This window comes from Dipodomys merriami, unplaced genomic scaffold (genome assembly GCF_024711535.1).
Source record: "Dipodomys merriami isolate MVZ:Mamm:240054 unplaced genomic scaffold, mDipMer1.0.p SCAF_28, whole genome shotgun sequence".
Taxonomy (NCBI): domain Eukaryota; kingdom Metazoa; phylum Chordata; class Mammalia; order Rodentia; family Heteromyidae; genus Dipodomys; species Dipodomys merriami.
The window spans coordinates 13775725-13802454 of record NW_027204270.1 but is presented as its reverse complement, the minus strand read 5'-3'; the positions used below and the strand labels follow the sequence as shown (position 1 = coordinate 13802454).

General features: G+C 47.6%; 1 long non-coding RNA gene across 3 annotated transcripts; it reads right to left on the bottom strand.

Annotated features, from left to right (window-relative positions):
- Positions 1-1539: 1539 nt before the first annotated feature.
- Positions 1540-26730, bottom strand: LOC138838299 (uncharacterized). 3 transcript variants are annotated; one of them, XR_011375582.1, is made up of 12 exons: positions 26632-26730; positions 25711-25780; positions 21302-21578; positions 19984-20058; positions 19696-19818; positions 17636-17786; positions 16459-16585; positions 11037-11251; positions 9584-9743; positions 7666-7730; positions 3737-3885; positions 1540-1778 (listed from the first exon to the last, which is right to left on the bottom strand). It is a non-coding gene; the product is annotated as an uncharacterized lncRNA (long non-coding RNA). The 3 variants fall into 3 exon arrangements; XR_011375584.1 differs by having other exon boundaries at positions 3737-3859; XR_011375583.1 differs by having other exon boundaries at positions 17708-17786.

Here is a 26730-nt window from a genome sequence, read left to right as displayed (position 1 = left end):
ACACCGGAAGTGGCACTGTAGCTCAAGTAGTAGAGCACTAGCCTTGAGCTGAAGAGCTGAGGGACAGTGCCCAGGCCCAGAGTTCAAGCACCATGACCGACAAATACAACAACAACAACACTGTATCAAGCATGCATTTTCAGCCTGAATACCATCGACACCTCCATCCAGAAGCAGAACTTCTCCAAGAACCTCACCATCCCCTTGTCTCGTCCTGACCATGAGCCTGGCATGTACTCCATCCACTTGTTTTCGTCTGTCTTGCTCAATGCAGTCATAGGTCATGTGTTCTTTTGTGCTTTGCTTCTTTCATATAACATTGTGTTTGTGAATAGCAAGTGTTCCCAGCATTTTGGTAAAGTTGGTAAAGTTTAAGGCATACTCTCAAACTTGCCACCTAAATTTGATCAGTATTTTGCTGCATGTGCTTTTGCTTCATATAAAGCCACCCCTCTATCCATTCTTTAATGCATCCATTTTACTGTGCATTTCAAAGTACACTGCAGAATCAAAAAACACTCCTTTTAGATTTAGTGTGCACATATGCATTTTGGTGTAAAATTTCTATAACAAGACCACAAATCTCCATGCTTATTCAGTTTTTTGTTTTTGTTTTTGTTTTTGTTTTTTGGGTCCAGTTGTGGGGCCTGAACTCTGGGCCTAGGCACTGTCCCTCAGCTCTTCAGCTCAAGGCTAGTGCTCTACTGCTTGAGCCACAGTGCCACTTCCGGCTTCTTTTTCTTTTTGCTTATGTGGTACTGAGGAATCGAACCCAGGGCCTCATGCATGCAAGGCAAGTGCTTCACCACACCTTCCCAGCCCCGCTTATTCAGTTTTTATAAATGCATACATCTAGTCAGGTGCCGGTGGCTCATGCCTATAATCCTAGCTGAGATCTGAGGATCATGGCTCAAAGCCAGCCCAGGCAGGAAAGTCTGTGAAACTCTTATCTCCAATAAACCATCCGAAAACTGGAAGTGGTGCTGTAGCTCAAGTGGCAGAGTGCTAGCCTTGAGCTGAAGAGCTGAGGGACAGCACCCAGGCCCAAAGTTCAAGCCCCATAACTGACAATAAATAAATAAATAAATAAATGCATACATCTGTGGGACCACAGACCACAGAACATTCTCATCACTCCAGACATTCATACTTTCCTCTCCACCCTTCTACCTGTTGTTCTGATATTTTTCCATGATAGAATCATTTTGCCTGTCCTGAAAGTTGATGTAGATGGGATCAAACAGTATGCATACTTGCATAAGGCTCCTCCTTCTCAACACAATGTTTTTGAGATTTGTTCCTGTTGTCCTCATGTCAGTAATCTACTCCTTCTTATTGATGGATAGTATTCTTTTGTGGAAATATACATTTTTGTTTATCTGTTCCATTGAGCCCGTTTGGGACTATTAGAAAAAAGATGTTATTGACACTCTTATACAAGCATTTTTGTGAGCATAGGCTTTTATCTCTCTTGAATAAATATTTAAGTGTATAATGACTGAGTCACAGGGTGGGCATATGTTTCACTTCATTTTATAAGGTATGGACACGCCTTTCCCAAGTAGTTGTATCATTTTATTACACCATTAACAATGTGTCATTTTACCAACAACAATGAAGGAGAGTTCCAGTTGCTCCATGGCCTGGTCAACATTTGCTGTCTTCAATCTGTCTTCAGGTAATAGCATCTCATTGTGGTTGTAATTCATAGTTCCATGAAAAGGGACCTCTTGGGTTATATACAAGTAGTACTAAGCAGAATTCTTGTTCTCTGTGGACTAAGCACAATCTGTTTCATTGTACATGGCAACCCTGCCTGTGGTCTCCTTCCCCACTGCGCTCAGCAAATAGAAATCAGTGCTCAGAGAGACATCTTTACTTCAAAGTAGCCTCTCAAAGGTAACTACTATTAATACTGTAGACATTTTTCTAGTCCAGCAGCCTATACAGATTTTTAGAAAATCATAATTGGCATGTATAGTTGCATACTCTCTTTTCTTTTTTTTTTTCTTTTTTTTTTTTAATTGTATTTTATTTTATTTGAGAACATACTGTACAGAGGGGCTACAATTACATGGGCAGGATAATGCATACATTTCTTACCAAGCATTGCAGCCTCCTCCTTTGTTTACCCTTCACTTCCCTTCCCCGCCTCCCCCCTGCATACTCTCTTTTCTGTATTGAACTTTACATCTTGTTATGTTATCCAGGCTGACTTCAAACTTGTGATCCTTCTGCCTCAGCCTCCCAAGAAGCTGAGATTGCAAATGTGTGCTACTACACCCAACTTGAAACTCTTGAAGACTGCATAATGTCCCAGCAACATATCTCCCACATCTGGACCACATAAAAACTATGTCAGGAGTTTTTCTTTCTATGCCTCCATCAGAAAGAATGACATTGCCCCATTTGTTAGGAAATGGAAAAACTTGGAAAAAATTATATTAAGTGAAGTAAGCCAGGCCCAAAGAAACATTAGGTCCCATGGTTTCCCTTATTTGTAATAGCTAGTATATCTATGAGTCAAGCGGAAAAGGTCAGATAATGTGATATCAGGAAAATGAACCCTTAGATGTGTATTTTAATGTTTTTTTCTTTCATGCATGTGTTTCTAACGCATTTATAAGATTATCTCTTTGTTGCTTTGTATGTCCCTCCCCCACAGTATAACCCCTGCTTTCACTATATTTGATGTCAGTATAACTTGTGGAGGAGATGGGGAAAAACTAGTTGTTTAAGGATACAGGTGGACCTGTTGCAACAATGAGAAGTACAAGTTGTCATGTCCAAAACGAGCTTTACAACGTCGGTGCAGGGGGGGGAGGGGGAGGAAGGATAAGGATTGGGATGGGGGGGAGGGGGGAGGCTGGGAAGGGATATGAAGGGTAAACAAAGGAGGAGGCTGCAATGCTTGGTAAGAAATGTACGCATTATCCTGCCCATGTAATTGTAACTCCTCTGTACAGTATGTTCACAAATAAAATTAAATTAAATTAAAAAAATAAAATAAAATGCAAAGCTTAAAAAAAAAAAACTATGTCAGGTGGTAAAGCAGTGGGCTCAAGAGCAGTGCTTCTGGAAACCAGCTTAGATCCCACGGACTACCTGTGAACATCCCCTGTTTGGGGCCTTTGACAAATTCTATTCAATTAGAGTTCCCCGTTAATATATATCTTTTTGCATTTTCCTGAATATAAAATAATACATCTTATGAAAAAACAGGATAGATGGAGAACAGTACGTGACTGTGAAAGATTGAAAGTAGGTAGAATGGCACTCCTTCCCACCTATTTCCCCACCTGTAAAGGACTGTCCAATGATGGCTGCACTTCCAGACCCTTTTCCCTTATATATCAGTGACAGGAAGACATTAACCCAAGAAGAGAAGAGGACTGTGGAGTTTGTCCACACCCAGCTGTAGTCCACACTCTGGGTGTTTGTTCCTGGAGGGCTTTTTCACCTGGCTCCAGCCTTCAATGTTCTCTGTCCTTCGTGGATTGGGAAGCATGTGCCTAAGCTGGTGCAAGGTCTTCACACAAGTCCCACTGCCCTGTTCCCTGTGGAGATGCCTGGTTGGGGCCCCTGAGGTTTGCACCAGGTAGACACTGACTCACCAGGGCAAATGGGGGATTGCACAAATTACCGATGCAGATGGGCGGCTCATGTCAGGTTACTTAATGCTGGGCAGGACAGGTGTGGTTACCTGGGGACAGGTGGGTATCAGGGTCTCACTTACCACTTGGAGGCCCCAGTCATCATCCTCATGTCCTTGTCAGGAAGTAGGGGAGATCTCACCCCCGGGCTTCATGGAAACAGATACCACCTTCTCCAGCCCAGGAAGTCAAGTCGAGGTTGTTCACTGTGGGACAGGGATAGCTCACTGGGCTTGGAAATAAAAAACAAACCAACCATGAAGCCAGCCCCAGGAAGTGACCCACACCTCCCTTCCCCCAAGGATTCCACATCTGCCTTCTGTCTATTCACTTGGGGCCGATCGGATTAGTACCATCATTACCTGTTCCAGTTGTCCTTATTCACAGCCCACGGAAAACCAACCAGCCCAAACACCACTCGCTGTCCTGCCTCTGAGGTTGCTGGGCTGCCTGCTCTGGGAGGAGGCAGCATGGCCACGTGCTTGGTTTATTTATTTACCTATCGGCACACATCTGGCCAGCACTGCACTGTGATTCATTTCAGGAGAGCTGCATCAGATGGGAGAGCATCCAAAGCAGAGCGAGGGAAAGGATGTTCAGCCCCAGAATTGCCTGGGAAGCATGAAGTTCCCTGCCCAGAAACCTTGGTAACCTGTGTTCTCTGGGGACATGTTCCATAGGTCAAGAAGACTGATCTTTTGGAGCGATGGGCGGCTCAGAGTGAGGCCCCAGGGCTACTCCTGCGGGATCAGGTTGCAAACTGTGGAATCGCAAGCAGGTTCACTAACTTCCAGCCCTGGTTTCCTCATCAGCAAGATAAGGCATTTCTTTCTGGGGTGTATGTAGCAGGGTTCAGTGTGGACCAGGCTTCTGTGCCTTTGCACATGCTGTTCCCTCTTTCTGAGACACCATTCCACTCCACCCACAGCAACCCCTGCTCTTCAATCTGGTTGACACCCACAGTCCTTCCAGCATTTTTTTCAGAAGACACTCCCAGCCTGGTTCAATGCCCAAATAAAAGCACCCACAGTCCTTTGTACTTTTCCTTCTCAGCCTCCTCACAGTTGTAATTTCAAGAACTCTTCATGTCATGTCCGCCCCCTGGGGCCGAACTGGGAACTTCCGAGGGAGGGCTTGGTCTCTGTGGCGCAGCTCGTGTGGGGCTGACACTTGGAGGGCGCTCGCCTGACAACAGTGCCCCTTCCAGGCCCAGGCAGCAGCAGCCTGTGGTTCTGAAACTCACCGCCTGTGTGAAGGCCCTGGGGATACAGCGCAGAAGCCTTGGAGTTCAGCCTCATGGCTCTGGGACTTTGAGCTCCTCTAGAACTCGGGGTTCAGTCAGTTCCCTGATTCTGTGGTCAGATTAAGGGTGGACAGGCCCAGACAGGCCGGTTCTGAAGCACAGGTTGCTGGAGCAGAGTAAGCCTGGGCCTCACCCAGGCTGCCTGGCCCTCAGTGCACAAGCAGGCTGCTACTCGCCTGGCGAAATATGGCAAGCTGCTCCCCACCGGGGCACGCCTGGCCTCCATGTTAGAGAAAAGGAACGAGGACTGGTCAGGAGCCCTGCTTTCTTGACTTCTGGGCTGGGGAGGATGAAACCCTGAGCAGTCCAGCCCCGTGCCCCGGGGCCTGGTAGTCCCTGTGCCCCAGGGAATCACAGTGAAAATCAGAGGTTTGCCAACAGCAGCAGCTGACTGAGCACTTTTTAATGGGAAACTTGCTTTGGGCCAGGCACTGTGCTACGTGCTGTGTGCACAGCCAATGTTGACTGAGGGGCTACTAAGTGCTTGGGCCTGTGTTGGGCTCTTGGGTATATAAGTGAACAAAGGGAATCTCTGCCCTTGTGCCGCTCATGGCTGGCAGAGGGACAGATGGCAAATGGGAAGTACACGTAACTTCTGCAGCAGGTTGGAAGGTGACAAGCCTTAGGAAGGAAAGAAAGCAGGTGTGGATCAAGGAGACCGTGGAGGAACCCCTGCACCAGCTCTATTGCTATTACTCTTCTGGTTGGACGGATGAGGTCACTGAAGCCCAGACTCGCGTTGGGAGTGTTATCTGTAAGGGCAGAGCTACAGTTAGTACCCAGGGCTCCCTGATGTGGAAGCCTAAGGATTCTCTGCGCCACCCCCCCAGCCCCCCATCACATAGTCTGCCCTTCTGGCCACAGCCCTCTAGGATAAGGACTTGTGTTCTGAATTCCACCTGTGGCTTTCTGAAGGGCCACAAAGGAAGCAGATTTGGAGTCATCTCAATAGGCCCAGCATTCCTGCTGGACATGTGCCTCCGAGTCAGACCTGTTTGGGCTGGACAGCCCAGCCCCAAAAAGTTCTTTGTGCTTCTCAAAGGGCCTCACAAGAGGGTTAAATGCCCTCACATTAGTGCTAATTTGGGGCTGACTTTCTATTCAGCCAGTGACAAAGCTAGTGTTTGCACAAGGCCCGAGGAATGGGACCACACGCGCTGCCAGGAGCAGGCTCTGTGCCCGCGGCCACCTGCCTGCCCTCGCAGACACCTGTTTCTCTCATACGGAACTGGAGCTGCCCCGATTCTGGTGCTAGAGGCTCTGGGCCCTTGGGCCTCTGTGAAAGCCCTCTACGGAAGAAAGAAGCCACTGATCAGGACCCTTATTCAGGAAAGCACCTCTGCCGTTATGAAGCAGAAGTCTAAGAGCTGGGACAGCTCAGTGGTAGACCATTTGCCCAGCATGTGTGAAGCCTGGTGATTAATCCCAGCACTGGAGGGAAAAGAACATTTGTAGTAATGAACACTAGAGGCCAGGTGCTGGTCACTCGCGCCTGTAATCCTAGCTACTCAGGAGGCTGAGATCTGAGGATCACAGTTTGAATTCAGCCCGGGTAGGAAAATCTGTGAGATTCTCATTTCCAATTAACCATTAGAAAACCAGAAGAGGCTTTGTGGCTCAAAGTGGTAGAGCACTAGTCTTGAGCTAAAAAGCTCAAGGACAGTGCCCAGGCCCTGAGTTCAAGCCCCACAACCAACAAAAGAGAGAGACAGACAGACAGAGACAGAGAGACAGACAGAGACAGACAGAGACAGAGACAGAGAAAGAGAGAGGAGAGAGAGAGACAGACAGAGAGACAGAGACAGAGAAAGAGAGAGAGAGCAGAAATGACTACCATATCCATCACAGAGCACAGTCACACCATGCAGAGGTTGGCAGACCAGGACAGGTCTGTAGGCCCACCAGTACAAAAGCATCAACAACCTACTGCTAACCTTAAAGTAACTGCAAAATAAATTCCTAGTAGGACCCATTGAGATTCACTGGAAAACACCCTGAATCGGAGCACAGGTCCTCTGGGATGATCGTAAATGTATGAGAGTATGACCAAGATTTACTCCTGCCACATGCTTCCCCCACCATGGCATCCTTCTCCCCAAGACCACAGATCCAAGCCAATACCTACTGAGCCTTTGAAACCAGGGCCAAGATAAGCCTTTCCTCTCGAAGAAGATGGAAAAATGATTGCACTTTGGTCAAAGAAACCTGATGAATGAATTCTTTTATAAAACAGTCTGAAGGATCCTTCAGAGTTTTGTGTTAAAGAGCCAGGGTCTGGGGGTGGGGATGGTGAATGGAAGTAGACATTTGCTTCTTCTGAATTGCCTAAGATAATATGTGTTGGTGTATGTCTATGTGTGAGAAGTACATTGCTTTTTTCTGGGGTATGAGGATGGGGCCCAGGAACTCTACTGAGCCCTGCCCTGCCCTGCCCTGAGAGTGACTTCTAGCTAGGAATTTCCATTTTATTAAAGACAATGATTCTCTTTCTGATGTGGCTGCTGTCTTTCTGTGCAGTTGCTGTAAATACTCAACTAGCAAATTCTAAGCCATTGCTCTTTGGAGAAAGAAAGCCAGTGGACATCACATGTTTGTCAACTGAGCAATCTGTAACTTTATGTTTTGCTTGTGTTTTTCTTTAAATTGTGGCTGCATTAACACTGACTTTTCCAGACATGATGCTGTGATGCTTGTATATATGAAACTTACCTAACATCTATCTTCTGGGTATGATCCATTGCTTAGAGACATTGGATAACACTTCAGTATCACACCTGGGGATGATTTTAAAATGCAAAGTCACCAACAAAAAGCACAAGAATGTAGAAAGAACTACATAAGCCACAGAAAGACCATTTGCTTGGTGAAAGAGAAAGAAAGAGATGCTTTGCTTGACCTCAATGGGGTTTGAGTCAGGGACCCAAAGGTTTTGCTACTCTGCTTATGTCAGAGTTTGGGAAGAGCTATTAGCACTGAAGTCCAGGCTGGCATCATTTCCCTGCCCCCCGTCCCATCCATTCCCTAGCTATCCAGACAACAACGTGAATATTGAAAATAGTAGATAATAAGATAACTTCAGGGCACCAGGCCAAATCAAGATTTTTTTCTCCTTTGAAATGACAGACTTCTCCTCTCTCCTGTCACCAACCAGCAACCTACATATGGCTGAGTTGAAAAATAAATAAAATGGAGACCCAGAGTGGTAGAGCTTTTCCTCCCAAACCTTCCCAACATGAGCAGAAAGGCATGGATAGAATTAGCACTCTGGGAAAGGAACTGGCTGGCACACAGTAAGTGCTTGCATAAAGGGTGTTTGTACCACGTGGTGCTGTTTTGCTCTGTGCAGTTTGAATGTATTAGCTAATTTGATCCTCACATCAAATCCTACGAGACCTGTTAAGGTGTGTAAACTGCAGCATGCCTCACTCCCTGTACACAGCCTTTTCAGCCGCTCTTCTTCCGCTTCCTTCCTGTACCCCACACTGCACCTAGCCCAGCTCCTCCCTGCTTCCTGGCACACTGACACCATCCTGTCTCTAGGCCTTTCCTGCAGTATTCCTTCCACCCTCTCTGCCTATTGCCACCCTCCCAGCTCTCCAGTCCACCCTGGATGCCCCTTGCCCAGAAAGCCCTTCTAGCTATGCTTATGTGGTGTCTCATATATGCCAGACTGGCTTTCAATAACCAGCTCTTGACACCTCCACCCTCTACATCTTATCCTAAGAGATCCCCACTGCCCAGCTGTATCCTGGTCAGGAAGGCAGGGAGCGGTGGCTAGCTCATAGTCCCTGGCACGAGTATACTGACGGCAAAGGCACGGCTCTGCGTGGTCTGCTTCAGGAATCCATGTTCTAGCCCTGCACACAAACCTTACATTCCGGGACTCCTGAAGCCCTCCTCAGTCTACACCACCTTTCATCTCTGTGCCTCTGCTGTGCCATTCCCTCCACCTGGCATGGCTTCCCCCTCCTTGGTCACTCAGAATCTTTTCTTTCCAACCTTGGCTCTGGGTCCACGTCCCTTTCCCTAGAAAGCCTTTGCCTCCTTCGTCACAGAGCAAGTTGCCTCTTCTGAGCTGTCAGCACTGCACGCCCCGTGGGTGGCTACTGAGCTTACTGCGGTGCTGCAGGGGGGCTGCCTCTCTGTCTGTCCTCTTTCTGAGGCCAGGGCCAGGACCCTGCTAGATGATCTCTGTGTCTCCAGGACCAGACACAGTGACTTTAAAGCATCTGAGGTGGTGGAACTCCCTTCAGAAGAAAAGTCTGTGCATATCTCAGTAGAAAGCAGACATGAGGAAAGCAAGGTTGTTTTTTTTCGGGGGGGGGTCCTTTTTTATGAGATAGGGTCTCACTAGGTAGCACAGGCTGGTGTCAGACTTGAGATCCTCCTATCACAGCCCTCTCCCCCTCTTTGGTGCTGAGACTGCAATCATGTGCCACCACTCCTGGTTTGGCTCTTTATAGATGGGAAGTAGGCAGGAGGTTGCCCCGGCCTGTAGCTCATGCCTTTCCTGCCCATGACCCTGAGACTCAACCCCAGTTTGAAAACCTTTGATTCAGTTTGATACTTAAAGTAAAGCTGTATGTAGCTCAAGAAATATTTTTAAAGTGATTTGAAGACTAATCACCTTCAGGACCTGACACAAAAGAACGAATTCCTCAGAGTGGATTCAGATGCCTGTTTCGGGAGGCGGGATGATTGAGCTTTCTCCCCGCAGCCAGTTTCTGCCTGGGCCCCACAGTTCTCTTTTTAGGCAGGGACTTCTCTCAGGATCTCATTTTTCACAACTATAGAATGAGAAAAACTTAGCAAAGGCATCATCATGTTAATGTTAGGTGTTAGGTTGTCTGCCTCTCCCTGGTCCCCCAACTACACTTTTTTTTTTTTTTTTTTTGCCAATCCTAGAGCTTAAACTCAGGGCCTGGGCACTGCCCCTCAGCTTGCACTCAGGGCCTGGGCACTGCCCCTGAGCTTCTTTTGCTCAAGGCTAGCACTTTTCCACTTGAGCTGCTTCCTGCTTTTTGGTGGTTTATTGGAGGTAAGAGTCTCACAAACTTTCCTGCCCAAGCGCGGCTTTGCAAAGTGATCTCAGATCTCAGCCTCCTGAGTAGCTAGGAGCTACTCAGCGAGCCACCGGTACCCACTGCCTCAGAAGGCAGACAGTCTGCCAGAATAAGGAACATGGCTCTGCACGGGATCCAGGCCTCAGTTTGCACTCATTAGGTAGAAAAGTCATAGCACAGGGACCACACATGCAGCCAAGCCCCGAATGTCCCACTCTGTGACCCAGCTCCCTCATTTTCCTGCTCTGTGACCTTTAGCAGCCCATTGAATTTGTCTCAGTTTGCCTGGCTGTAAAAAGGGTCTAGTAACCCTACTCCCCAGGGAGGGCTGGGTAGATTAATCCACAGGAAGTGCTTAGAGGAACAGCAGGCATACAGAAACACTCTGAGCCACCCAGGGAGCTGGTTGACCATCATTCCCAGTAAGAGCCCCACTGAGAGGAGCTGTTGTTTTATATGAATTTGGCTCAAATTCAGCATATTACACATGAGCACTCAGGGGGCAGGGAGAGGAATCACCACATAAACCCGGCCTAGAGACTCTGGGGCTGTGATCTTACTGTGCAGCCTCCTGGGAAAGGGGTCGTGACATTTCTCCCTGTGGAGCTCACAGTGTGGTTCTGGGTGTGTTCTGTTGTTTGGAACTCAGGGGCAGTACCCCCTCCCACCTATGCCTGCCCATCCCTGCAGAGATTTGACCTGACCTCAGACAGCAGCAAGATGCTATCAGTGCCCCAGGGCTGGGCTTGGCAGGAGGGGTTGTAATTACAGGTTTCATCAAATTGTGGAAATGACTAGTACCCGCTTTGTGCTTTGTGCGGCTCCTTTAAGGCCCTTCTGAGCCCCTCCCCAACCCTTCCCACCTGGTTGTCCCCTGAAGCTGTCACTCCCAGGCCTTGTCAGCCTGCTGTGACTGATGGCTTGCCGCCTGTGCTGAGCCCCTTCTGTAAAGTATCTCATTTACTCCCCCCATTTGCAGATGGGAGAAGCGAGGCACAGGGAAGGTCAGTGACTCACCCTCACAGAAGTGGCCAGGACAGGCTCTGAGATATTCCGGGCTTTGGGCTTCGTGACTACTCCAGTTTACATCCAAAAGGTGACAAGATCTGATTGCAATCACACAACTGGGAAAAGGCTCTGGGCTCCAATGGGCCTGAGTTTGGCCTTGCTTTGACACCGCGACCCTAGGCAGTCATGTCACCTTGCAGAGCCTGGGTTTCTTCCAGAGTTTACTATGACAGCAAGAAGAGAAAAACATGTGTCTAAAAGTGTCTGGCCAGATCAGGGTGCAGTGAGAGCCAGATACGATACCACCTTGTGCTATTGTTGTTGTTGTTTAAATTATAACTGTTGTTATTGATGACTTATTGATGGTTTATTTGGTAGGCAATGATTACAAATGTCAGGGCAATAGGAAGGCTCATAGGACACCAGATAACACATTTTCCAATTTCATCCAGGTCCTGAGTCACAGGGCTTCCATTTTGCCTATACTAAGTCATCACCATGTGATCCATGGTAAGAAACAACGTCTTCAATGGAGAGCCAAAGTGAGCCCACTTTGGCTTGCTGTGTGAGTGGGAGCCAGCCAGTAAGTCTCCCGGTTCTCTGATTGAGTGTGTTCCTCTTTTGCCACGAGGCTCACTGACAACAGTGCAGCGGCTGAGGTCTGGAAGTCCTGGGGGGTCCTGTCTGAGTTCCCCGCATTTACTAGTATTTTCTGGGAGGGGAGATGCGCCATGTGTGCTGAGATAGGCACACATCCCAAGACCCAGTGACCCTCTTCCCTCTGTGGCCCTGAGCAAGTATCACTCCGATTTGTGGGTGACTGTGTGACGGTCCCCTCCCTCCCCTTACTCACCCCTGCCGCACCTCACATTGGGCAATCCTGGGGCCCAGTCAGGGCTCCATTAACCCCAGAAGTGAGTCCTGGGTTCCTGTGTGTGGGCCACCCCCACCGCACGGGGCTTAGCTGGGGGGTTGGTTTATAAGCTTCTGTACGTTGGTTGTTACTTTGGGCCTCTTATTAAGGAACAGGCCGAGGACATTGAAGAGTTCCTTAACAAGGGGTTCCATCTTCCCCGGTGTTGGGCCTTAAGACTTGTACAGATCGTTTATAGCTGGTCTGACACTGGACCAGGAACTGGCTTTCCTCACTGGGAGGGGAAGGCTGGGTGGAGGAATGGAGCTGTTGGCTCTTGCTCACTCAAGACAAAATGGGCCTTACCATGGCTGAGCTCATCCTGTCCTGTCCCCAGAGGTCAACATGACACTCACAACCAGTAGGGACAGAAGAGGTATTTTTATCTATAGCTTTGCTAACATTCATCTGAGTTGTGGCTCAAATATTGGAACAAGCCAAGCTCTGAGTTCAAACCCTACTACCACCAAATTAAAATTTAAAAAAAAATTAGGAGACCTGGAAATCAGTCATCAAAGATAGCAAAATAGTCTCCCTCCTTCCCCCCCTCCCCCTCATAATCCCCCCCTCGCTCTCCTCTCCTCCCCTCCCCCCATGCTGGGAATGGAACCCAGAGCCTTGCCCGGGCAAACTCTTCACCACTGAGCTGTACCCCCATCCCCAGAGTAGTACTTGACCACTTTGGGGGGCTTCCTGCTTTCAGAGTCGTCATGTTCTTCTGCCTCCAGGAGAGGTGTGTAAAGAAAGGGCTGGAAAGGCTGGTCCTAGTGGATAAAAACACGCTTCCTTCGGCCGCGTGGCAGCATTTGGCATGGTGGCAGGCACGGCGGGCAGGGCCAGGCGCTGAGTCAGCTGTGCCACGGGCCTTTCATCTCAGGCTTTGGCTGTTTAACAGCTGTGGTTAACAAGGGGAGATGGACGAGCCATCTCCCTAACAAGCCACTGGAGTTGCCATGCTTAATCGTGGTCATCTCCCAGAAGCTAGGGGCAAGATCACGGCTGGTTATTAATATTTTTACCAGGTGGATGTGGTCATTAAAACTAGTAACCAACAGAGAAGTGACTGACACAGGATTTTTTTTAAAAAGCAATGAAGTCATCATTTCTTGTGTGTGATATCATTTTTGCAAAAAATAATTTACTTATTGACTGTCAAACAATTTGAAAGATGTTTAAATATCGCTTTGAATGGTGAAGGAATGTGGTCTTTAAATTTTCAGTTATGTATTACCTTTGGTTATTTTGAAAAATGTTTTCAGCAAACCTGTATTATTATTATTATTATTATTATTGGTTGTGGGGCTTAAACTCTGGGTCTGGGCTCTGTTCCTGAGCTCTTCAGTTCAAGGCGCACGTCCTACCGCTTGAGCCACTGTACCACTCCAGTTTTCTAGTGGTTCATTGGAGTTAAGAGTCACACGAACTTTCCTGCCTGGCCTGGCTTTGAACCACAATCCTCAGATCTCAGCCTCCTGAGTAGCTAGGATTACAGGCCACCAGCACCCAGTCTGTATTATATTTTGAAATTAAAAAAAAAATAGGTCAAAGTAATATCCTATAACATCCCTGGTGACTCTAACTCAAGCCCAGAAACAAGATGTCAGTGATGACTTCTGCTCCTACACCTTCCGGATCATCAGCCCACCTCCCCTCGAGCCCAGGGAGAAGCCACTGCCACTGGTGTTAGACACCACAGCATTTGATGTTCTGGGCCTGTCTTCTTCACATGGTGAGAGCTGTCACAGAAGTATGAGGGGACAGAGTAGCTGCCATAAAAGATTTACCTCCCCCTCACTTCCTCTCTGCACGGAAAGGACAGAGATTAGAATTACTTTACAGTTTTCAGGGAGTTTTATAGATATATACATGCTCTTTGAACCTCAGTTGAGGCAACAGGACTTGGAGTAGAGGCTGCATCCTCTCTTCCCAGCCTTCCAGGCCTGCAGCTGCTCCTCAGCAGGAGCCAGGAGCAAGCACAGCACAAAACACGGGGTCTGAGGCTACTGTCAAACCTCTGGGCTTTCCTCACAACCAGCTGACTCCCTCTTATCCACCTGAGTCCTGTCTGAAAAGTCTTCACATCTCAGCTTTGAGGAGTGGGATGTGTTTGTGGAAAGATCTAGAAGAACAGCAGGATGACAACCTGCCCCTTGAGAGGAAAATACCACTGATGGCTGATGGAACTTAGAAATTGACTTTTAACATTTTAGATTCCCACAGAATGGGGAGCAAAGAGGCTTGGGCCCCAAGCTGGCATGTGACTGCTGATCAGGGATCCTAAGCAGGTCCCTGTGCACACCTCTCACTTGTCTGCCTACATGTCTACCTGTCTCACCATATACTGTGGTCTGGGGAGGGCCCAGCTGCTTGCTCCCTGGGCCTGCTGTTCTCTGCCCTTTGGGATGAGGGGTGAGCCTCCTCGAGGAAGGCCTGTGTGAGAAGAAGGCTGGATAATGGAGCAGACCTGCTCTCAGCTCCCTGATGACAAAAAAGAGCCTTCAGAGAAGTGTTCTAGCTCCTGTGGTAAAAAAGCTGTCAGGCCTGGCTCCCAGAGAGAACCAACAGAAGGGCAGCTGCAAGAGACAAACAGGCCATGCTTTTCATTACTGAGCAGGGTACCTCTGTACCCCAGCATCTCAACAGAAGCTACAGCATTCAGCAAGGCAGGGCTGGGCTGATCCTAGGCCACATGCCAAGGGTGTGCCATCAGTATTTGAATGAATGTCATGTCCACAGTTGGCTTCTAGAACAGGAATCAACATTGGAAGACTAGAAATTAGAATAAGAATTGTGAAGCTGGGCCTGGCGCCCGTGGCTCATGCCTGTAATCCTAGCTACGCAGGAGGCTGAGATCTGAGGATCATGATTCAAAGCCAGCCCGGGCAGGAAAGGCTGTGAGACTCTTATCTCCAATAAACCACTAGAAAATTGGAAGTGGCACTGTAGCTCAAGTGGTAGAGTGCTCGCCTTGAGCTGAAGAGTGCAGGGATAGCGCCCAAGCCCAGAGTTCAGGCCCCACGACCGATAAAAAAAAAAAGACTTGTGAAGCTGGGGATCTGGGTCCACATCCCAGCCTTAGGCTCTTACAACCTAGGGTGGCCAGGATGTGAGGAAGCTGTTGGTGGTACAGAGCAGGGGCCTGGAAAGTGCTGAGCAGTCAAGAAATGAAGCAATAAGTAGGCAACACATGGAGGGGGAGGGGCACACTTGAGGGTGATGGCAGTGTTCTGTATCTTGATTGTTGGTTAAACCCCACAGAATTATACACCACAAAGAGTGAACAGTACTTCATATGTATTAAAACTATGGCTGTATAAAGATTCCTTCGCTTTTGTTGTTGTTGTTATTGTTTTCTTTTGTTGTTGTTGTTATTGTTTTGTTTTGTTGTTGTTGGTCTTGGGGCTTAAACTCAGGGCCTGGGTGCTGTCCCTGAGCTTTTTTGCTCAAGGCTAGCACTCTATCACTTTGAGCCACAGCACTACTTCCAGTTTTCTGGTGGTTAACTGGAGGTAAGAGTCTTGTGGACTTTCCTGTCTGGGCTGGCTTGGAATTGTGATACTCAGATCTCAGCCTCCTAAGTCGCTAGGTAACAGGTATGAAGCACTGGTGCCTAGCTCTCCTTCTGATTTTGACACAGGCTAGAATGATACAGTTGATATGATTCTACACCATGATGGGATGGGAAGGGGTCTGCATAGCTTTGTTCTCTCCTCCCAAGAGCCTTAGCACCAGCCTGTCTCCAGCTTCTTCAGGATTCCCCAGGGGGTGGCCGCAGAAGCTACCAGGAGCAAGGAGTCCTCTGGAGATCACCAGACCAGAGCCACTGGCCACAGGGGGCTATTGCAACCAAGGAACTTAATTCTAAATAGAACCTCCTTAAGATTCTCCTCACAATTAAATTTACAAACCAAAACAGTATCAAATCTCTTTCTCTCGCTCTGTCTGTCTGTCTGTCTGTCTGTCTCTCTCTCTCTCTCTCTCTATCGGTAGTGGGGCTTGAACTCTTGGCCTGGGCGCTGTCCCTCAGTTCTTCAGCTCAAGAGCAGTGCTCTACCACTTGAGCCACAGCACCACTTCTGGTTTATTGGAGATAAGAGTCTTATGGACTTTCCTGCCCAGGCTGCTTTTGAACTGCAATCCTCAAATCTCAGCCTCCTAAGCAGCTAGAATTACAGGCATGAGCCACTGGCACCCGATATTGAATATTTTTCTATTAAATGCAATTTAGCTGGCAGGACTGCATTTTATTTTATTATTAGCTTTCTTCTCGAGGTATAATTCACATAGATTAAAATCCCCATTCTCAAGTGTACAACTCAGTGACATTAGTATGTGTATGAAGTTTTGTACCTATTCTACTGCCTCATTGCGGAATACTTCATCAACCTCCAAAGACACCACGCTTGTTAGCCTCACACCTGCCCTCCTGCCCAAGCCCTCAGCCACTTGAGCTCCTGTCTCTGTGGACAGTGGAATCATTCCATTGGTGGGCTTTGGGGTTGAGCCGCTTTCGCTTACCATGAGTTTGCAGATTCATCCTTGTGTGCTCTGCTTCTTCTTGTGGCTAGTCACATCCCATCTCCTCTGTTTATCTACTCAGCAGGTGATGCACATTTGGCTTGTTTCCATGATTTGGCTTCTGTCCCTTAAAAATGAAGCATTCTAATGAGATGTGTTCTAAATGTAAAATACACCGTAGATTTCAAAGGTTTGTATAGAAAAAGATTATCCATTGCTTCATTCGTACTCTGAACTAGTATTTGTATATATTGGATTAAATAAAATATATCATTAAGTGAGGCTGAAAACTTGAGGAGGAGGTGTGGCTTTGGAGGAAGGTAGGCCCCAGACCCACATCCCTCTTTGTTAAGCTTATTTTCCGACCTCAAAGTGGACCCAAAGTGAGGGGCAGGGCAGGGCCTGGGAGTAGCAGCCACTCTTAGAGTCATGCTGCCTTGGCACCGAGGGAGCTGCAGAAAGCACAAGTCCAGGCAGGAGCTGGGTGATGACTTCCCGATGGGAGGGGACCTGGGACTAGAATTATTGGACAAAAGGAGTAATTGGAGTAGCTGATGACATCGCGGCTTTGTCCTGATTCCTGGCCTGTGCCAGGCTACAGAGTTGGCTCTTTTTCCTGAAGGACCCATAGGCTTCTAGGCCATTTTCCCCTTCACCCAGGAGCAAGGGCAGGGATGTGAGAGGCTTCCTTGCCTCTGGGCATCAGGGACTGGTCCCTGAGTTGCCAACCAGAGGCTGGACCAAGTCCCTGCTCAGTCACCAAACTTGTGTGTCCTTGGGCAAGTTCCTTGTGCTCACTGGGCCTTGATGCTCTTGTAAACCAGGTGAGGGAACTGGATGAGGTAATCTGTGTTTACCAGCTTCAACATTCTTAGGGTTCAGAAAATAATCCTGAGTCAGGCAGATCAGGGATCCGCTCCTGGCTTTCTCCTTACTAATTCTGGGTCTTTCTGCACCTCACTTCTCTACCTTTAAAATGGATTAAATAATAAACAGATACCTCATGTAAGCTTTAGGATACCATTGCTTCCCTGTACGGAACAGAGTTGTAACATTTTGCAATCAGTATGTTTAACCCTGCTCTCAGCCCTCTGAGGCAGGTGTGACTGTTCAAAGTTCTGTCATGAGAATGGGACAGTAGGGATTCTGAGCCCCAGGGGTCAGTCTGTCCCCTTACCCACATGCATGATGTGTCCTCCACAAATGTTGAAAGGGAGAAAGAGGCAGAATTCCATGATTGTCAAGATACCTCCGGTGGAAATCCAATCTCCTCAGGAGGCTGAGATCTGAAGATCCCATCCAGGCTGGAAAGTCCATGATACTCTTATCTACAATTAAACACCAAAAAGCCAGAAGTGGCTCAAGTGATAGAGCAGGTGGCAGTGCCTGGAGCAAAAAAGGCTCAGGGACAGCGCCTGAGTTCAAGCCCCAAGACAGGAACCCCCAAGAAAGGACAAAAATGTTAAAATCCAGTCATTGCAATGGTGCAAGGAAAGTCACTGGAGGGGGGGGAGGAGCGGCAGGGAATGGGAAGGGATGGGAAGGGAAAACAAAGGAGGAGGCAACAATGCCTGATAAGAAATGTACTCATTATCTTGCCCATGTAATTGTAACCCCTCTGTACAGTATTTTCACAATAAAAATAAAAAAACACAAAAAACAACAGTCACTCTCATCCCTGTGGTGGGAATGGGCCTGAGTAACCATCTTTCTGCAGGCAGTTTGACATCAAGTATCCAACGTCTATACCTTTGGGCCAGGTGCTGGTAGCTCATTCCTGTAATTCTAGCTACTCAAATAACTAAGATCTGAGGATCACAGTTCCAAGCCAGCCTGGCAGAGAAGTCCTTAAGACTCTTATCTCTCCAGTTGACTAGCAAAATACCAGAAGTAGAGCTGTGGTTCAAGTGAGATAGAGCACCAGCCTTGAGCAAAAAAGCCAAGGGAGAGTACAAGGCCCTGAATCCAAGTCCTACTACTGGCACATAAAAAGTATACATGCTCAGGGAAGAGGACAGGAAGGGAGGAGGGTAGATTATATGTACTATGAAATATCACAATGTAACCTATTATTTTGTGCAAGTAATATTTTAAAGTATCTTTAAAAAGGTATACAACTGATTCTCCCCTTAAAATCCTACAATTGTATTTCAAATTGACCCCAAGGAAATAAATATGGCTGGCCGAGAACATTTAGCCACAGTTACGTTCACATAGCATTCTTCATAATGAAGCAACACTCGACGTGATGGCTTCCATCAATGGGGGGCTGGTAACCTGAGGGACAGGTCTTACACACAAGTCACAGAGTACTTAATGCTGCAGGGAGGATCCTATTGTTGTCTAGTGGGGGAGGAGGAGGATGTATACCTGCTGGAGTAAGAGCTAACACCTGCTGGTTCACTTTCAGACATTCTTTTCAATACTGTAACTGATGGTCTCTTAAAAAAAAAGTATAATGAATCTTCAAATATCATAGATGTTTTTATTCTCATTCTGCAGTTGAGGAAATTGGGAGACTAACCCATACATACTCAGCCAGGATGGGAATCCAGCTCTGACAGTCTGGGCATTAGCCCTGGGCACTTTGCTCCTAGCAGAGGAAAAGGCGGGAAGAACAGCTGTGGATGCTTCTCTTTACATGGAAGGTTATGAGTGTTCAGGCTTTTTCTTTTTTTTTTTTTTTGTCGGTCATGGGGCTTGAACTCTGGGCCTGGGCGCTGTCCCTCAGCTCTTCAGCTCGAGGAGAGCGCTCTACCACTTGAGCTACAGCGCCACTTCCGGTTTTCTGGTGGTTTTATTGGAGATAGGAGTCTCACGGTCTTTCCTGCCTGGGCTGGCTTTGAACCGCGATCCTCAGATCTCAGCTTCCTGAGTAGCTAGGATTACAGGCGTGAGCCACCAGCGCACGGCTGTTCAGGCTTTTTCTTAAGTTTATCTGCATTTACATTGTTTTTTTTCTCTCTCTCTCCACAAGCATACAATTAAAAATTTCAAATGTCACTTTATTTCACATACTATTGCCTTTTGAACCCAACAGCTTGAAAGAGGAATTTTTTTTCCCTCCGAAGTCTGCCAAGATATTGTTTGGTAGTGAGAACAGAAGACACTTATGCCTGGTTCTGATCCCGCAGACCTCAGATGGAAGAGAGAAAGGCCCCAGCTGGCAGGCTGGTGCCCTCTCCTCCCCATCTCCCGACCCCTGGACCCACCTCAGTACAACAGGCCTGGACTTACTGTTCAACAACTCAAAGGTGGGTACCTTGGGCTCTGTGGCCCCATTCCTCCAGTTAGAAGCCTCCTCAGTATCTAATTTCAGAATGAGGTGAAGAGAAGAAGCCCACAGCAGGTGCAGGGATTCTGTAAAAACAAAGGCGAGACTATTTTTCCAAACCAGGTTGGGACCCCATACACACACACACACACACACACACACACACACACACACACACACGCACGCACGCACGCACGCACACACACACACACACACACACACACACACACACCCCTAGGGAGTTAACTTACTTCTTTACTAGTAGGACTGACAGGTTGCTGTAACCACTGATGATGAAACTGTTCATCCCAATGACTCTTGGAGGGCTGTTGAGGGGTGAGGAAGAGGACAAGTAGTTGTAATCATAGTGAAAACTACAAGACTGTAATGATAACAAACCCTAATAAACAGTGTGAACTTCCACAGACCAAGGAGGTGCATGCATTAGTTCACTGACCCTTTCCCGAAGCCTATGAGGTAGGCCTTTTCACAGGTGAAAGGGAGAACACCCAGGCTGAGGGAGGTTGAATATCTTGTCCAAGGTGTACAGCTGATTAATGGTACAGTTAGGATTATAAAGCCAAGACTCTCACTTGCTAAGACATCCTTGCTAAATGGGGAGCTGCCAACCTCTGCACTGCTCAGATCTATCTCTTCTCCCTGCCTGCTCCCCTCCACAGGAAAAGGATTCCCTATTTTCCCATGCTTTGTTAATTTCTAAGAGGGTCAAGTGTGAAGGGTTTTCTAAAAGGTTCAACCTCAGAGCCTTTCCTTTCTGAAGCATGAGGCTATCACGTGTTCCTCTTATGGGAGTCCCCAATAGGATAGGAGTGAATTCAAAAATTCAAGTCCAGGAGAGACTGGGTTGGAGCAGGGAAGAACTTGGAGCTGTGAAGAGGGAGCTGCTTCCTCAGGAAGCACACAGAAGGGAGGAGGAGATACGGGCAGGGGTCTGAGAGACCCTGAGGAAAGGGATGGCTTTGGTCATTGGCTCTTAGATGGGTAGATGGATTGGGAAACAAGGTCCCCCACTACCGATCTGACACTGGGGCTGGCCCCTTTCCCAAGACAGAATCATGAAGGCCACTGTGCCTTGCCCCCCTCACTGAATGGCTAAGCCACCTCCTCTCTCTGGGCATTGGTTACCCCAGCTGTGAGAGGACTAGAAGGCAGCCAGGTAGAACTGCCAAAACCTCAGAATCTGAGCATCCCAGGGAAGGTGGGTGGGTCTACCTATCTTCACTGTCTGGGCTCCAGTCACTTTGAGCAACTGAGATTCTTTTTTTTTTTTTCTTTTTTTGCTATTCATAAGTCTTTAATTGAAGTGATGATAAAGGAAATAGATCTATTAAAAAACACAACCAAGAAGCTATTACTGCCTAGATTAGGAGGTGGCACCAGGCGTGGGGTTTGTGTTCTGAGTGGCCACCACGACTTCCATGATCTGGGGTTTGTCTATGAGTCTGGCCATGCAGTTACCCTTCTCTATAATCCCAATAATCCATGCTTGGTGGCCTTCGCTGTATTTGGGGGACTTTATCTCCGCACAGAACCGAGCTGCTTGCTCACGTGGTAAGCAGATCAGAAGGCCTCCTGATGTCTCTGGGCAGGTCCCATGCATGAGAGTAGCTGAGATTCTATGGTGACCAGGGAGACTGCTTATCCAGAGCGAGTCCCTCTACTTCCCTGGGCTCAGTCTTCCCATCTGAAAAATCCTCATCTCAGCCTTTTCCTGGTGAAGCCAGGATCCTGGGTACTGGTGTGGTCCAGTGCTGTGCACAGAGAGCACAGCAAAACATTGCAGGTTCTTAGTCAGCAGACTCAGTTCCTCTAAAGGGCATTGTCTCTGTAAAAGGAACATTTGTAGCATTAAAATGGGTAAGTGACTTTTTTTTTCTTTCTTTTTACGGTAGGGGTAAAAACTGGTAGAACGAGTTGCTTTTTATTTTCTGTAAATCCCACCATGTCATCCCCCTGGGGTCAGGTAGGACTGAAGAATAACTCAGCGGGGCTCTGCATAGGAGACTGGTGAGGAGGGCCTTGTTTTCTCAAGATGCCAACACCCCTCAGCTATCATTTGTCACCTGCTGGGGTGGCTGCATTGCTAGGAGGGTCAGGAACGGGGAGCGGGGGAAGGGGGAAGAGATGTTGGAGGTCAATAAGCTTCCCCCACCCCTGAGCTAAATGTCTTATTTCCCAGGTGAGGCTCTTTTATGAGTAAGCAGAATATCCCAGGCTCCCAGGCTCCGAGGAAACACGTGAGCCAGCCATAAATGAATCCATTCTGGTGAGGTGGGGGTGCCTCTTGCCCGAGGTACCATGGGCAGAGTCCCCTTCTCTGGATGTTTGGGGCTTGGCTGGTTTTCTTAGGCCTGCCCTGTTGGTGTCAAGCCCGTGCTTTCTAGCCTCTATCTCCTCTGAGGCCTGGCTGTGGCTCCAGGAAGCTTCCTGGGGTCTTACTTGGTTGCTCAGAAACTCCTGGAGGCCATGGATTTTGAAGACAAGGTCAAACCCTTGGGGTTCATGAAACCTGTCTATAATCCTAGCTACTCCAGAGGCTGAAATCTGAGGATTGAGGTTTGAAACCAGCTGGGACAGAAAAGTCCATGAGAGTCTTATCTCCAATTAACCATCAAAAAGCCAGAAGTGGAACTGTGGCTCAAGTGGTAGAGCACTAGCCTTGTGCAAAAAAGCTCAGGGACAGCACCCAGGCCCTGAGTTCAAGCCCCAGGTCCAGCGTATGTGCGCGCACACACACACACACACACACACACACACACACACACACACACACACACACACACACAAATATAGACTATAGTTAAGCAGTTATACAAATGGATTTCAATTCAACATGTCAGTTTATGAGCACAATGGATCTGGATCAAAGTCACCCCTTCTATCATTCTCCCACGTCTGCCAGCCTCCTTTTCTTTTTTTAAGGACCTTCAGAGCCAAAGATCTTAGCCAGCTGCTAAGAACCTAGGTGACCTAAAACTCAAACCACTCTTGCCACATTTGAAGAAACCAGCTGAGAAAGGAAGTGATTTGCTTAAAGCCAACACAGCCGATAAGTAGAGAGCTGGAAGTCAAACTCTGGTCCAGTGACCAACTCTTGGTCCTGGCCCTACTGCACAACAGTACTGCAAGCAGTTGTGGAACACAGTGCTGCGCATGCGTTTAATACTGCAGCCATCCCAGGAAGGAAATATTATTCTCATTTCCATCTTACGGTTAAAGCGACCGACCCAGAAAAATGAGTTATGAAGCTCAGGGTCACATTACCAAAAACTGAGTTGTATTTTAAACCTAGGTCTGTCCCAAAGTCTAGAGTATGTAATCGTTAACACTGATTGAAGGCATAAGAAGACTAAGTTAGAGCCCTAACTTTCAACACCCCCAAACTACCTCACAGGCTTCAGGGAACCCCCAAGGACTAGTCCCAACCAGATGGGGCTATGTCTGAGTTGTCGCCTTAGACCAAGAGAAGCCAAATGACATAGTGTGACCCTATATTGGGTTGTCAGCCACATCAGAGGCCACTAGTAATTTTGAAATATGGCCAAACTATCTAAGTTGGGTGGAGCTAGAGAGTCAAGGCACTGTCACCAGCCCACCAAGCCTCTTATCCTCTTAGAGGTGGGTAATCCTGGGGGTGGGAGTATGTGATAAACCAGGAAGGTTCAGATGATTGAGCCTATTGTGCAAGGGGAGAGGGCTGAGGCTGCAGGCTCTTCACAGAGAGCTGTCCTGGAATGATTCAGATTTCTAAGGAACCTAGGCACAGAGCAACAGTCATGCCCATGTTGTCTGGGGCAGGGGAGCCTGGTGACTAATCCTACCACCAGGGACATCCGCCATGGGCTGAGTGCCTTGGGGGACAGACACAAAGAAGGAACAAGACAAGGACTCACTGTTTCACTGGGATGGCAAGAAATGCCATCCCTTAGACAAAACAACAGCAGACAGTTAGCAGAAGGTGCTGAATGTTACCCCATGTTACCCCATCTGCAAACACCTTACAAGTAAGAGTTGGGCCTGCTTTACAGATGAAGAAACTGAGGCTCGCAGAGATCAAAGAACTTGCTGAAAATCACACGGCAATAAATTGTAGAACCTGGATTTGAACCCCAGAATGTCTCAACTAGCTGTTCTCTACCACCTGTGTGTGTGTGTGTGTGTGTGTGTGTGTGTGTGTGTGTGTGTGTGTGTGTGTGTGTGTGTGTGTGTGTGTGTGTGTGTGTGTGTGTGTGTGTGTGTGTGTGTGTGTGTGTGTGTGTGTGTGTGTGTGTGTGTGTGTTGGAGCAGGTGATCAGTCCACAGTAGAGATCTCTGTATCCACTGAAGAGTGAGATTAGCAATCTCTTATGGACTCCTCCTACATGAGTTCTGTGACACTTGATAACAAAACTAATAGTCCACAGGTAGGTAAAGGGAAAGCTTTCCAGAGCGAAGGGGCTTCGTAAAGGTGGGCTTACTTGTGAGCAAAAGCACACTTACTGCAGGTAAGTACAGATGCTGGACCTGAGGATGTCTCCCCACGGTTATTAAATGATATGCACTAAGCTGACATAAGGTGATGGATGGGTTCCAATTCCAGTGCAGTTATTCTAGAGATGTATGACCTATTAAAGCTCCATAGTTGGCTCCCACATGTATAAATAAGATGTGGGCAATTGTAAGGACTAAAGAAAACAGGACAAGTCAAGTGCCTGAAGCCTGGCATATAGTAAGTGCTGAGAACATGAGAGCTTTCTCCCCCTATAATCTGGAGGTAGGCTAAAGTGCTTTCTTCCTGTGGTATGCCTGTTCCATGCATCATCAATCTCTTTTCTCTATCTTTCAAAAAAAATGAGGTTTTAGCATGTGCTTAGGGTGCTAAGCATGTACTCTACAACTGAACTATATATATATATGTATATATATATATATACATATATATACACACACATATATCCCCTTTTATTGTAATTTTTGATGATAATTAAGTAAATCTCAAAAGAAAAAAGAAAATAAATCTCCATATTCACTGAATGTAAGTTAAACAAAGAGTGCATAATGAGTATAGATTTTAGAGCTCTGGAGAATAGAAAATGTGGGGCATAGGACCAAATAAATGAACCAGCCTAGAAGCAGTTGATGTAGGCCTGGAGTACATGGAAGCAGTGTTGCTGTCCGGAGTCCAGGCTGGAAGGTCAGCAGTGTCAAGTAACAGGTGGTGATAATGATGGTGACTTTGAGCAGTCGCCTTCCTAACAGAAGAGCCAGAGGGCCTTGATTTGCTCCCTGGACTAGTACTCCGGCCACAGGATCAAAGGTCATAGTTTCTAAACTGTCCCCTTCCCATTTCCCACTACCCCAAATTGAGGGCTTTTTAAACCTTCTTGGCAGGCCAGCCCTGGGATTCAGAAAATCTCTCTCCTGAATATTCAGGCCCAAGGTTGAGCACTTAACCTCTGAATACATGACTTCTACTGTCCTGGGATTGGGGGTAGAGGTGGGGATGGAGGTGAAGGGTGGGAAGAATTGCAGGACCCAGTGGAGAGCACAGTAAAACCCTCCCACTCCAGCAAGAAAGATCAGCTCACCGGTGGCTGGTGGCTCACGTCTGTAATCCTAGCTACTCAGGAGGCTGAGATCTGAGGATCCAGGTTCAAAGCCAGCCTGGGCAGGAAAGTCCCCATAAGACTCTTATCTCCAATTACCCACTAGAAAACCTGAAGTAGTGCGGTGGCTCAAGTGGTAGAGTGCTAACCCTAAGCAAAAAAAAGCTCAGGGACAGCACCCAGACACTTAGTTCAAGCCCCATTACTAACAGCAACAAAAAATCATCTCATGAACACCTGTGAGGGCTAAAATGACTAGAACAGAGTTGGTTGGCTCTTGATGGCTCTCTAGAGCAGGCTCCACTATGTCCCACCCTGACCTAGGATGGCATCGCTGACCCTGGCCACTTGCTCCCCCGGTCAGTCCCATACCTTGTTCATTTTCCCCCTGCGTAGTTCTTCCAGGAGCCTCTTCCAGGTCCTCCACGACAGAGCTTGTCACCTGCAGAGGAGGAAGCACATGTCCACGTCAGTGCTGCTGCCACGTGGGGGGATTTTTCTCTGGGATGCACTTTTGTTTACAAATGAGCAGTGTCTTGTTGAATAGCCCTTTAAGGCCCAGGATGGTGATAGATCCAACAATACCAATAAAGCTTTGGGCTGAAAAGGTCAGAGGCACCCGTCCCTGGATACGGCAGACCCCAGAATTTTTCTAGGGCCAATACAACTGGACTCTGCCCTTTCCGCAGGCCTTCTCTAGCTGACACCCCTCGCTCTGGCTGCCTCCTGTTCTGGCTGGTTCCAGAGGAATGAACTTCTGGTCACAGAGGAAGGATCTTTTAACCATCACTTGGCTGCTTCCTCTCCAGCTTAGAGATGTCTTCCCTGACTTGCTACTTTTTATTTATTTGTTTACTTATTTTTTGTTGGTTGTGGGGCTTGAACTCTGGGCCTGGGCACTGTCCCTCAGCTCTTCAGCTCAAGGAGAGCCCTCTACCACTTGAGCCACAAGTGTCACTTCCAGTTTTCTGGTCATTTACTAGAGATAAGAGTCTGACAGACTTTCCTGCCAGGGCTGGCTTTGAACGGCAACCCTCAGATCTCAGCCTCCTGAGTAGCTAGGATGACAAGCGTGAGCCACCAGCGCCCGACATTGCTACTTTTTAGTAAGTACAAAATTCTTTTTTTCCTACTAACTAGAGATAATATCCACATATAAGCAAAAAGAATAAAATATAAACCATCATTAACTTATTTGGGTATCCCTACATCTTGTCTATTCTTTCTCTGTTCCTCTAAATAAACTTTAAAAATAGGAATGGGAAGAGTCAATGAAAGCATTGCTTAGATTACCTGGAGTGAGCTGTGTCATTCCTGGGCCATTCCTCATTTGTAAAATAAAGATAATAGCAGTTACTGGATGAAGTCCTTGCTGGGATTAAATGGGGAAGT